Here is a 14,419-nt window from a genome sequence, read left to right as displayed (position 1 = left end):
TTTAAATTGATAAATATGAATTTTTATGTATCTATATGTTATTTTCGAAGAAGGCCGCTTTTAAATTTAATGATAGCAAAGCCCAACGAGCGGGCATCTATAAAACACACATATCTATATTTAACTCAACTTCCATGTTTGCAACCCTAATGCCGGCCTACGCGCGTGCCATGCAAAGCAAAAGGATACGAAACAATATTTAAGGCATTTCGCAACCCTAACATTTTTTTACACAATTCACGCAGATAACCATGAACAACAGTGATGACGTCTGGAAAAGTCCAAAACCTTCATCAAAATGAAGGCCTAGAATTCGCTTTAGCCTTGCAGTTTCTGGATTTCCAAGTATTAACATCTTGCGTGCTCTCTGTGCTTGAAATATTGATATAAGCAGAAGTGGATGCCAGCTATATTCGTAGCATTAAACATCTCGACATCTTCGCGTTCGGCCCAGGATCCTGAGTAGCAGGCGACGCTTACCTCTGATTACCACAAAATGTGTAATAAACCCCCTCCTGAGGTGCTATTACAGAAGGTCCAAGGTAGCCCGCTCCCCAGCTTCCAGCTGCTCTAGATAACAAAGTAGTGATAGTAGAGCACCCGCTAAAACTCAAGCGACACCGGCGCAATCACGCACAGCACGTTTGACATTACCAGAGTGCACAGTTGAGACCGCTCATGTTGAAAAAGTACGGCCTGTGCAAACATCCGCGTGACCACCTGTCTAGAATCGAGGATCAATATGCACTCCATTGCGTACAGTAGATAACCTTGCAATTTCTAAAAAAACTCCGGGCTGGATTCAGCTTTCTTTCACAGCTCCGCCCTCTAAAAGCGGCGCGAGGCGGCTCCGATTTCCTCGGTGTTCTGTTCTTCCACTGAATTGTGTTTGTTACGTGGTTTGAGGGTAGCTTCAGTGCAGGTGAGCGCAAGCCCAAACCATGTTTGTAAAGGAGTTCACTGTATTGAAAGGAACGCAACCTTCTCCCGACTCTGTCAAACATTGCCGGCTTTGTTTACGTGCGGATGGCGGGCGCGGTATCAGAAATCGCTTCAATTCAGCGTGTCCTGAGCATGTTTGAGCACTAACGTGTGTGTTTTAGACGTCGAAGTAGTGTCATCTGCCGTCAATTGTGTTTTACGGAGTATGAAGACGGCTGCCATGGGAAAATCTTGTCGTCTTGGCCACTCCTAGTGTTCGGACTAGAGCGAACACTTAGTTCGCGCGGAACCCCCCAGGACTGTATCTGACTGACGGTGGCCTCTGGTCTTCGTTCGTTCATTGTTTGCTGCTAAACTTTCTTACTGGAGCGTTAACTGCGAGAGACTTCATGGCTGCGACGCTACCCCACCAGCGGAGTCAACGCCATGATTGGGTGGGGCTTCGGGTGCTACGCCGCGCCCAAGAATAGGCTGGGTGTGTTTGCTTGACAGGAGAACTCTGAAGAAAACTCGGGATTGATATTGAACGGCCGAGTTGAACTCGTGACGTGCGTGGTGGTGGCTGCTGCGGCGTGGTTCATTGTTAACGGTCACCATAGCAGGCATATATGTATCGCGACAGGTCTTTTCCTTTAGCGGAAGAGGAATTTCGAGCGGAATTTCAATGCATAGTACTTTCGTCTCTCGAAAGTACTATGCATTGGCTCTGGAGTCATCTGGCGCCCGACCCCCTTTGCGACGACTTTGACGGGGCTTTCGCTCCATGACTGCCGAGGAGCAAGTGTTGTGTACGCTGCGGTTTTACGCGACCTGTAGCTTCCATGAAAGCGTTGGTAGCGACCGCCACCAGTCAGCAGTCTGCCGGTATGTGCGGAATAAGATTCCTGCAGGCATGTTTTTCGCTTTTTTTAGTTTGTTCGCCGGACATGGCTTCCGCAGGTTCTTCCATGCGTCCGTCTATCCGTCTTCCGCCGGAGCGTACGCTTCAGTTATCGTTTGCTCGCAAAAGTTTCGAATGTCGTGTTGCGTGACCGTGCGTTTCGTGTATCGTCAGCGTGGCAGACGGTTTTGCTGGAGGCGTCACGTGTCACACCATTCTTGCGAAAACGTTACTGGCAAGATAGTATATAATCAACGGAGCGTATCTATTATCGGAGGCAATATTTACGCATTTGAACATGTTTTGCACTGCAGCCGCGCAGAACCCCGATTATAGGGAGGCTGTAGTGTGCGCCAGTCGTCTTGCTGACGTAGTTCTCTAGACAATTAAACAGAATAAACTTGCGCAAACACGCTATAGCAGAAAGGAAGCCGGTGGAAGAAATGCCAAATTTCATGCCATGAAAGTGAGGAAAATGCGTAAGTGGAATGCATCAGTTTTTAATAATTATCGGAGGTACGATGTATCAGTTGTTAATTAGTATCGCCAAGGTTCTGCCTCCATATCACGCAAGCAAACTTAAGTGCGTTCCGAGAAAATTTGCATCAAAAAGCGGACAGAGGGTTCCGATAACACCGAGCAGCAATTACTTTGAATGTGGCGCGTTTATCTCACCGGCTTTCTTTTATTTTTTTTTTTGCCAGTCGGCATCAGTCACGTGATTGCATTGTCTGCCAAGGCAGAAATGCGCAGAAACTCCTTCTTGGACGGCAAATTTCAAACAAGAAGGTCGTATGAAGGCCTAAAATAAAAAATAGTGAACTTTATACTAAAATAGATTAATTATATTAAAGCGCGATAAAGTAAAGTAGTTTGATTTGCTTGCCCTCAGTAGCCACCGGTGCAGCAGTGGAGCGAGATATGCAGTGAAAAATGCGCCTCGCCTTAGTCGTGTCCCCTTGCAGCGCCCTGGCCTGGCCCGGTTACGTCACCCGAATAATCAGCAAGTGGCATGAAACACATTTTTCAAGCCCCTGAACTCCGCCTCGAAATATTATCATCACGTTACGTGGGCGTCGCTAGAGCTCGTGTCTTCCGAGATCCGCTAAATCTCGGGCCTTCTGGAATAACAGGCCTCAGCGTGTTTAGGAATTTGAAGCCTTGTGGTCTGGTAAATATTTGCTTACATGCAAATTACGGTGCGCGTAAGCATCACATCCAACGTTAACCGAGGGCAAAGAACAACAGTAGTCAGAGTGAGCCCGTTTTGAGGACGAGAATCCCACACGAGATTCTCGCGCGAGAATCCCTAAGCCTACACGAAAACGATCTTAGCAGCGCCATTCATGGTTACGCCCCCCACCAAGTAGGAGGCGGGATTTTGTTGCACCCTTTTCGGCACGGATAAAAAGCCGTTTCATTCCTATACTGTGATACTTTTGCTATGAAAGGCATGCTCAACAGGTTTATCGAGCTGCGATCGAGCAACATAGCCCTGGACATGCCCCAATGTTATTATGTTTAAAGGCTGAATGTAGCCTAGAAGGTTAATGCCTAATTTCGCTGGAAGAGATGGGTGTATTAGGCCCCACTCGTCACTTGAGCACTGCAATTGTCATAATGTGCTATCATGCGAGACGCAGACGCAGGAGGATATGCTCGCATGAATTCCATTGGCTTGTGAACTCCTACAATGATTTTAATTACTGGACGACACATTCTTGACTTACATTCTTACCTGACTTACATTCTTCTCTTCAGTATGTTTCACACAGACAACCGCTTGCCGCGCACACGTTCGATGTACACGATATACGTACATATCAGCAGGGAGAATTTTATCACCGACCAGTTTTCCAGAGGAGCATGAATGCGGAATTTCAATTATGGGCGCTTAACGTGTTCTAACTGTTATCCCAATCCGACTATTTAAACTATATCGTCAGCTGCCGGTTTCATCATCGTTCGTTATGTCTGTACTGGCATCAAACCGTATTAATTTGTTTTGCCGTTTAGCCGCCAAAACTCAGATTTCATTATGATGTGCATCATACTTGAGGGGTGCGGATTAATTTAAGCTATTTTTCGAGACATTTACCGTTCGCCGAAATCTGGACGCTCGGACGTTTGCATTTTTCCCCGGCATCAGATCTCTTTTATTTGTCTGGCCAGAGTAGTTTCCAGAAGTTCGTAAACAGTGATAAACTGCTCTACAAATAAACATTTCGTGAGAAAAAGCGTACGGGTGTGCCCGGGAGCAGTGCTGAGAAGAGTGACGAATAGAAGGGACCTAAAATGTGCATTGATTGTCGCAGTAGCAGACGACGAGGGAGCGCAACACAGCGCTCGATTGAAGTCGCCCGCTCGCTTTGCACTTACGCCATCTTGCGGGCAAGCTTTGAGTTTCTCCGTTTTTCGCTTAATCCTGCAGATGGCACCTCCTGGGGCGTCCAGCTGTAATGAAGCGAAGAGCTGTGGTGGTGTATAACGAATATGAAGTAGTGAGAGAAATGTGGAAAGGAGTAATAATTCCGGGTTTCACATTCGCGAATGCCGTACTCTGCTTAAAATCAGACGTTCTATCAGGCCTTGAAGTTTACCAGAGAACAGTACGCCGTTTGGCCTTAGGCGCGCATGGAAAAACAACTAACGAAGCAGTGCAAGGAGATATGGGCTGGGCGATATTTGAAGGCAGAGAAGCAAATATGTTTTGAAAAGAGGTTGAGAGCAATGAATCAACGTAAGCGGACAGCTAAGGTTTTCATGTGCCTATACTTGAAATGCGTGAACACGCAGTGGTTAAGGAAGACTAGAAGGCTAACGATGAAATACGGAAAGAACAGTGGAGAATCCAAGACAGCCAAGGTAACCAAAAAAGCGGCAAGGCAGATGGAAGCGAATACATGGAGAGAGAAAATCGAACCTAGAACGTCGTTAGAGATGTACATGGCTGAGAAACTGGACATCAAAAACTCCTACGATAAATCCCAGGGCAGTGGCTGGCTTTTTGAGGCTGGAGCAGGTTGCTTGTGAACTAAGAGCTTTGTGGGGAAGTACAGTAGACTCTCGATAAACGGAACTTCAAGGGACCGGAAAAATTAGTTCCGTTTAACAGGAGTTCCCTTTACTGAGAGAGATGTTCTAGGGTGCAAATTTCTGTGCGTACACACTTCTAATGGCATTTCATAGAACTCTAACCACTAGAAAGTGGCTGTAGCTGATAGTTTTCAGAAAGCAAGAAAACTACAAGAAGCGTAGGCACAGCATTCACAAAGTTGATTTGGCAACAATGAGTCGCTGCGCACTACAAAATGCGTCAATTATTTTTGTTTGAGTCCTTGCAACTGCATCTTCACGGAGGCTAGAGGCCTCAACTTCGCGAGCGCTTACGAGCAACAGAATTTAGAAGACGGCAACGTGGTAATGAAGGACGAATAGCACAACGATGGCACGAACGAGGCGACAGCAGGTGAGCCCTGTAGCCTCGGCGTCTAGAATCGAGACCGAACGACTGGAACAAGAACTGCGATGTTGCATTCGTTGCGCTAACACTGCTAACCACTTACGAGACGAGGCTTACAAGGCCAACAAAAAAAAAGACAAGAACGAAACAGCCGGAGCCGTAAAAAGCTGATTCTCATGCCAGTGGATTTCACAAGAAGTTCCATTTCTGGTTCCGTTTAAACGGTGATGCGGAAATTTTATTTCCGATTACCGAGAGTTTTTTTACGTTATCTGAATACAAAACCAACCAAATTCCAGGCAACTGTACCGTTTAAGCGGCAATTCCAGTTAAGCGATTTCCGTTTATCGAGATTCTACTGTATTCACAAAAGGATGGGGTATGCGTGGTCTTCGAAAAAAAAAAAACAGAAACAATGCGGCACAAAGTGTTAGAATACGAGGGTATCCATCCAAATTTACATGGGGGAAATATTCTGCTTCTAGAAGCCCTAGGATTTAAGCGCAGCAGAGGGGTAGTTAACTTCAAGGCTGTCGATGCGCCAAAAAGAAGATTATAATGCTGGTGGACGAAAAGCAGAGAGGGGAATCCGTTTCTTTCGTCCACGTCTTATTTCGCGCTGTTGCCCAGAATGACGCCATACCAACTTGCCCAGCTCACTACTCTGTTACAGAGAGGGGAATATTGCCTAAAACAGTTGCGACCTATAACAGGAAAAAAAGTATTTTGTGCCGAATACGTTTTAACGCGATAGCGTTATTAGGCGTATTTTTTTATTTCCCCGTGGTTCCTATCCGTGCGCTATCAGCCGTGCTCATCAGGCATCGACGGAAATGCGTCACCGGTGCAACCCGGAAGCTACGACTGAGGAGGCAAGATTAGACGCCTCCGCTTTACCTGTAATGTCCCGCAGCGGAAACTGAGCTGTGGAAAGGAGGACAATTATACTGCGGCGAAGACGAAAGGAATCACTCGAGATTTCAGCAGGTGCCGCGCCTGCGCAGTGATGTTCGTTTTATGCCCAGTCGGTGGTAATATGCTCAGCAGACACGGTCGCCAGATCTGCCCGCAACTTACGCTATCACACCGAAGCGTGTTTCTACCAGGAGATCAAAAAATACAAATTTTTGGTAATTCGTGCGCCGAAGCAACACGCTGGCTACAAGGCGCGCCGCAGCGGAAATCTACGGAATAATTTATACCGTCTTAGGATCCTCAACATGCGCCGAAATCTCGACAACGGCATTCTCGATTGATTGATTGATTGATTGATTGATTGATTGATTGATTAATTGATTGATTGATTGATTGATTGATTGATTGATTGATTGATTGATTGATTGATTGATTGATTGATTGATTGATTGATTGATTGATTGATTGATTGATTGATTGTAGGGTTTAACGCGCCAACGCAACGCAGGCGATGAGGCGCGCCGTAGTGGAGGACTCCGGATTAATTTTGACCACCCGGGGATCTTTAACGTGCGCCGAAATCTCGTGCACACGCATGTTTTTGCTTTTCGCCTCCATCAGAAAAGCGGCCGCCACGGCCGGGAATCCAACCCGTGACCTCGTGCTCAGCAGCGCAACGCCTGCCACTGAGCCACCGCGGCGGGTGACAAAGGCATTCTCGCTTTCGGCTTCCATCAGGAAAACGGCTACCGCGGCCGGGAATCGAACCCGCGTCCGTCTTCGGGCACAGCAGCGCAGCGCCTTACCAACTGAGCGACCGCGGCGTGTTTTCCACTGAAACTGATGCCGGCACCAACATTGGGTTGCCGAACTGAAACAGAGTGAAAATGATGAACGCCAGTCTCTGAGAAACCAAGGATGGCATAGATTTTAAGCAGGAAAGAGCTAAAATAAAGCCCACAATATAGTGACTAATCGCATAAGTTTTCAAAATATTTTTCCCTATTCACACGATTTTGTCTTTGCTGCATGCTCGGTTCGGCAAACGACACATGGCGCCATGAGGCCAATTTAAAAATCACTGTAAAAATGGGTACGGGTGGTCTGCCACAGAACAGCCATGGAAGAATATTCGGCGTGGCTCCAGAGACACGCGTCACACACAGTCAGTGCGTGATGCATTCACTAAATCATCATCACACTCACGAAAAGAAAAGAAAATCTTTAACCAATTTACCACAATATAAAACGCGCAACCAAGAGAAGAGAACGAAAAAGTCAAAGAAGAAACGATAAGACTCGTGCAGACGCAGGTCATGAGCCGAATATTGGAATCCCTACAGTTCCACAAATTTACCCGAAAGAAACACCTTCATCAGAACAGCATAAAGATCAAAATTTTGCCCTCGAGATCAACTAACAACGGGTGGACCACCACGATAACAGAATGTACATGCTTACACGGGTCTAGAAGAAAAGTGAGGTCATTAGCTCGATGGAGGAAAGAAGTAACAATATTCCGAGCAAAGAATTGGCTCGGGAAGCGCAGGACAGGAGCGGGTGAAGGCCAACGGGAGAGGACTTCCCGTTGCAGTCGTCCTAAATAGAATTTGTGAAAACGACGAAGCATGTGTCTTCAACTGGTGTCTTCCTAACGTATTTCAAGAAATTGGAGAAACCACTCGTCTCGCACAAAGAGACCGGCTGGAAAAACAAAATCGGGAGGGGCCAAAATATGGATACAGCCTTACACGACAAGAGGTGATATGGTAGTATCAAATACATTCGGGGAAAGTTTCAGAATCATGAGATATACGCCGACTCTGGGATGTAGTAAAGCACGAGGCCGCAAACTGTCGTAGTTGACTACTCTCACAATCTTTTTCACTACATGTCCTTCCTACATACGAAAACAAAGAAACAGAATTTGGAGACATGCTCTCGGCAATCCGACTAGCGGAAGCATCGAAAAGAAGCGTAAACATCATTATATACTCTGAAATGTCATTATAGTGTTTTCTGCAGGCAGAGTACCTAAGTGCTTCGATGAGATATTCCCATCAACCATGCAAAAAGTTACCAACGTCACCTGGACACCCGGACACAGTGGTCGCGAAGAGAACGACGCATTGACGAAGAGGCGCATGAACTCGCGTACCGCGCTCCTTGCGACCACGATTATCACATCGCCATCGAAAAACGTTACGAACGAATCTTAATCATATGCATAGGAATCCGATCTTTCCCCTTGCTATAACGAGGTGTCAATGTTGAATAATCAGAAACTCTGAGGACGAAAAACCAACACAAGTATATGTGTCTTGAGGTGTTGAGGGGGAGCATCAGACAATTACTTAACACTCTGCTATAAGCGAGGAAACATAACCCTATTACACGCAACATAGCCACATGCAAGGGTATGGTCATGGGAGATCAACTTGAACATTGCATATTCCACTTCTTCGAAACATGAGAGGCAGCTCTTACCAGCCAGGCACCTCAAGGTCAGCGTGACATGATTGGCAGGACACGGGAAGATGCTGCTGCATCAGGCACCCTAGACTTCATATCCCACCATTGGACTGCCTGCAATCTCTTTATTACGTTTTCACTACACCCAACTATTTCTTCCTGAACAAAGATCTCCATTCTCTCTCTCTCTCTCTCTCTCTCTCTCTCTCTCTCTCTCTCTCTCTCTCTCTCTCTCTCTCTCTCTCTCTCTCTCTCTCTCTCCGCAACACGCACAATAGTTCAGCTCGGCTTAGACATTACAGAATTACCATTTTCAAACGGTGACGCCTCCCCGCTCAAACTGCCCAACACCTCGCCTCCGCAATCTTTCACGCTCACATTTTAAGCCACAGAAGCGCAGACGGCCTTTGTATTTCTTTGACCACGGCGATTTAAAAACCCTGGTTGCTAGTCTTTCTCTTTCCGATCGTGAAGCATAAGTCAGAAATGCAAGAGTGCGTACGTAAACGATCCCTGGAATTTGAAGCATCGCTACCACGCCTTAAATCTCACGATATAAACGTAGATGTCTGCAACTTTTTTTCTACACAGGCTGTCTGCCGCTTCGAGGACCTTTCTATTTGTCAAAGGGGTACACACCAAAATTTTATGTTCCCTTTTTGTTTATTTTATCCATGCATAACGGCCTGTCGAACCCAAAACAGGACTTTGAATTCTTGAGCGCGCGATAATTAATTACATTTAAAGGCCTGAAAACCGTCCGTTTTGGTTTCCCGCGCTTCCAGCCTGTAGGGCGCGTGTGGCAGAGCCGCGGAATGGCCTCACCGTTTTGTGCGGACGTCAAAACACCGCAAAGGCCAGAGGAGCTGTTGTTTCGACCGCACCGCCGCCGGAGCTGAGCGGATGAGCTGCCTGAAGGCGTTAGGCTTAGCATTGCGGCGGATATTTGATGACCGCTTTCAATGAAAGACCTGATGGCGGCTTCTTATGGGCTTTATTATCGGCTCTTTTCCCGCGTGTGGAACTTTACTTTTGGTAAGAGTGACTTTCTGGACAGCGGTTATGCCTGTAGCTCTGGCCAGGGTGCATCACTTCGTGAAAGCGCCAGCGCCCAATCAAAGATCGCCGGGCCGCGCGCGTGAAGTAACGTCACGAGTTTCTGACGAGCAATGGAGGCAGACGGCTGCGTCCCTTTTTTTCCTTCACCGAGTGTGTCACGCTGATGTCCATTTGCTGAGCACCGGTCCGCGTGCTGTTCCGTTGGCGCAATAAATCAAATCATATTGAAGCATTTTACACGCGTCGCAGGCGGCTTATATTTCAGCCAGGGTATTCTGTTGAGTAAAGGAAGCGAACTCTGTAATATTTACACCAGAAAGTGGGGTCAGTACTTCTTTAACCTGCGCAGTAGTAGAAACCAGCAAGCAGCGTCTGCTTGCCACAGCAAACTCCTTCTCAAAAAGCTCTCTTCGGCTCCGTCTGCCTTCCCAAAGCATTGAAAATATTGCCCAGAGCAGCCAGTATGATTGTCCGGCAAAGCCATTGCCAACTGTAGCGATTACCTATGCACTGGAAAAATATTCGCCGCTTAAAATATTTCGGATTCATCAAAGGCTAGGTTTCAGCGCTGCCGGCAGTACCACATATATACAGTGTCCGAAAGATCATGCTTCAAGATATTAAAAAGAAGCAAGGACATTAGTCGGGAAAAACCAAATGCATGATTTTTCCAGTACAGTGGATTAGTCGCCAGTAATTGCGTAGCCTATTAAATTCATTTAGTGATTGTAATTATTTTAATTGATTGTCTAACTAGAGAAGTATTGTCGCATTCAACATAGTTTCAACCATGCACTTGTCAGTACCCACAACGTGTCTCTAACTGCGGTATCTCTAACTGCGGTAAAGAGCCTCAATTCACACCGTGGCAGCGCGCGCAGGTTATCACATCATTCTTCAGTGGCTGGTTGGTCACTCGGGCATACAAGGGAATATTAGGTCCGAGGTAGCCGCCAGCGCAGGCCATTTGTTGAGTAACACGACCCAGCTTCCTTTCTCCCGAGAGGACAGCAACTCCCTTATTCTCGCAATTGGATGGACTGCACAACTGACGGAGTGCCAGGGCCCTCACTGCAAGTATCCACCACTGCAGCCTATTCATCCGCACTGTTACTTCCGCTTTCCATGCGGTTTGAAGCGGTGTGAAATAGTGTTGCACTGACAGCGCCAAAATGTAGCGTTTACTCAGAGTTTTATGTTTAAGATAGGTTCGGACCATTCCCCCCGGTGCCGTACTTGCGCTGTGCGTGAGACTGTAAATCTCTTATTGTGCGTCTGGCCTCGATTCGCTGATGCGCGAAAAACTGCAGCGAGCTCCCTGTCTCGTGTACGCCATTCAGCCAGGCTCGAACTTTGCCATTTCTTGAGTCCTGGGCCAATAGTGCTGACAGAACCTTGGGTACAAAAGTTCTGCTCCGGTTTCTACGAGACTCAGTACTGGACCAATCTCTATAGATCATAGACAGCGCAAGTGTTTCATGAAATGTACTATTTCGCGCTGTGGTGTTCATCTATTTATTTTTCTAGGGTTGGTGTTCTTACTTTTTTTTGCACCGTTTACTTTGCGTTTTGATTCAGAGTTTCGTTGTCGATTTCTTTTCAAGTGTATTTTTTATGTTTCGACTCCGCTAGCAGCATTCCTTGTTTCTCGTTTTTAACGTTTCTTGTTTGTCTTTTTCCCGCTGTACCCGTAATGTCTTACATTGACCACTCATCATTGTATAGTCACTCCCCATTTGGCGTAGCGAGCCTTGTCACAAGCAGGGCTGACCTCACCAGTTCTCTCTCTCTCTCTCTCTACAATCGTATAGCCTTGAGTAGGCTAAAAAAACAGCAAATTCTCAGATACCGTTGTCCAAAATGAATCGCTTGGTTTTTCAAACCTACCGACTGTTTAATACGAGCTTGACCCTATGGTCACGTATATCTCCACGACGCGTTTCAGTTTCTGCAGATTTCCAAACCCGCGCCCACATTACGGCACGACGCTTTCTGATAAGATATAGCACCCGTTACAGACACCAGGTGGCAGCAGTTGTCAATGATTTTTTGGGGAGCTGCTAAAAAGGCGCCAAACAGTGATGCTGTATCTTGGCGCGTCGACATGCATCGCTCTCGCGGGTGAGCGGATATCTTCGTAATATTCTTTGCAATAGCGTGATATGCCTGCCCTTGCAGTGCACTTGAACTATGCAATCTCCGGTGACAATTTGAGAGAAATTAATAAGTGCGTTGTTGGTGAAAAAATTAGCAGTGGCTTGGCTAGGCTATGCCAGGATATACCTAGCGTGAGCTAAGGTTCCGCTGGTTATTCTTAGTTTTCCTTATTGTCTAGGATTATCTGATTATCATGCTTACTGCTTCTAAACAATTTCCAATCCAATCCAATTTACTCCACTTCAATCCAATCCAATCCAGTCGCGGTGGTGGCAGCTCCGGCGCGCCAGCTGTGCACCGTGAGACGTCACTGCTCCTCGCGCATGCGCAGCACGATTCTCCAGGAGCCACGTGAAACTTCTCAACCTCGGCCAGTGTAGCTCACGCTACAAAAGCGTGTCACTTTGTGTGTTGCCATATGATCATGCTGGGCCCTGAGTCTACGTATTTTGTCTGATTTCGTTACTTCAATTTACGCTCCTTGCAGGGTAATTCCGCGGCACTTTTGCGTCAATCTTTTTCTTCCTAGTTTGACTTGAGAAAAAATAGCCAGAATACTCGAAGAGGATGATGAAGATGTGTCAGCTATTTACATTGAGCCACCGGAGGCTAACATCTACTCTCGCGAAGATTCCGCAGATGAGGATTCTGGCGGTTTCATAGACAGCTTCAGAAGTAGGCAGCTTAGAGCAGTTGCTGAAGCAGTTCTTGCCGATGGCCGTCGTATTGGTGGATGCGATTCTGATGAAGATGAAGCAAAGTGTGAAAAGCAAAGCGATGAACCGCCGAATGGCTCCTCATGCGTAGAAGAGAAAAGCGCTCACGCGAATTCGCCTTCAAGTACCAAGGGGAAGAATAGTAACCTTGTGAAAAGTTCCGCAATATTTCCACACGCAAAATTCAGCGTTTATTAGGACCTTTCGCCTGTGGAATTGTTTGAGCTCTTTTTTGACGAAAGTGTCATAGATCTCTTGTTAGAACCAACAAGAAGCTATGCATTACTTCTGAATATTCCTGACCATGAAGTCACAAAGGAGGAGGCGAAGGGTTCTTTTTTGGTGCCCTGGTTCTCTCCGGTTACAACCCCTTGCCAGGACAGAAGTGCTACTAGAGCAGTGGAACGCACATGTGTTACAAAAGGGTATACAGCGCAATGCGAAGAAACCGTTTAGTACAAATTATGAGGTTTCTTCTCTGTACTGACAATACGAGCCTTACTATAGGCGACAAACTGACAAAGTTGCGCCCCTGATGAAACTGCTGTAGGCAAAGTTCTGCAGCACTTTCACCCTGTGCGCCAATTGAGTTATGACAAAAGCGTGGTAGAATATTATGGGTGTCATGGCTGCAACCAATTCATATGCGGCAAACCAACTCGCTTCGGGTACAAGGTGTGATGCTTGAATTCGAAAAATGGCGACCGTGCAAACTTTGAAGTCTACTGGTGAAAACAGAAAGACACTGGAACAAGCATGCAGAATGAAAGGAACTTCGGGAAAGTAGCCGCACCACTCCTTGAAATGGTGGATGAACTTCCGATCGAACTTCGTCATCTGCCATATCACTTTTATTTCGACAATCTCTTCACCAACGTGCACCTACTGAGACACGTACCAGAAAGAAAAGAACCATGAAGCCACGGGCAGAGTGAGGAAAAACCATGTGCCGAAGGAATGCCCCATAGCTCGGCCTGATATCATCAAAAGCAAGATCCGTGGGTATGAAGAGCACGCGCTTTCGGGTGACGGGATAGTCATTGTGGGCTGGATGGACAACTCTACTGTAACAATCGCAAACACCGTGCATGGCGTAGCGCCTATGTCCTTTGCAGAGAGGTATTCGCGTGCACAGAAAAAAAGGGCCAAAATGGCTCGCCCTAATGCCGTTACCCAATATAACTGCTGTATGGGAGGCACTGATCAGATGGATGCAAACGTAGGCCCCTACCGAATTGCAATTCGCGTCAAGAAACGGTGGTGGCGAATATTCACTGTGCTCTGCGACGTAGCCATAAGCAACGGTTGGGCGCTTATCCGCGGCACCGGATCCGAAATCACTCAACTTAAATTCCGGAGGCAAATCGCTCAAAGCTGCCTCACAAGTTGTGATAACAAGCCAAAGGACCAGGTCGTCGAAGAGCGTCGATGCTTGGTGACAGTACGCTTCCTGGCCCACGGTATTACCAAACAGCCCACTTCATTGGAACTGTGCCTAACGGCAAAAGGCGTAGGTGCGCTGGGGACAACTGCATCAGTTCGGTGCGCACACAGTGCAAAATGTGACATCGGCATGTGCATTCCGTGCTTCATACCGTATCACACTGAACAGGTGCGCGACAAATTTCTAATAATGTTGTTTTGCGACGTGTCAAGGCCTGAAATAAAAATTGCCGCTTTATGATTTTTGTTGTAACCTAGGAGACCAGCGTCATGAGCCATATTTTTAAAACAAAGAGGCCGTTCGAAATGATAGTTTCAGAGTGATTAATTTAAACACGTATATGATAAAAATGACCTGATGTTTGACAAATT

Source organism: Haemaphysalis longicornis, unplaced genomic scaffold (genome assembly GCF_048455015.1).
Source record: "Haemaphysalis longicornis isolate Haplotype H1 unplaced genomic scaffold, Haemaphysalis longicornis Haplotype H1 scaffold_5, whole genome shotgun sequence".
In the NCBI taxonomy this organism is placed as follows: Eukaryota; Metazoa; Arthropoda; class Arachnida; order Ixodida; family Ixodidae; genus Haemaphysalis; species Haemaphysalis longicornis.
This window is presented reverse-complemented; position numbering follows the sequence as displayed.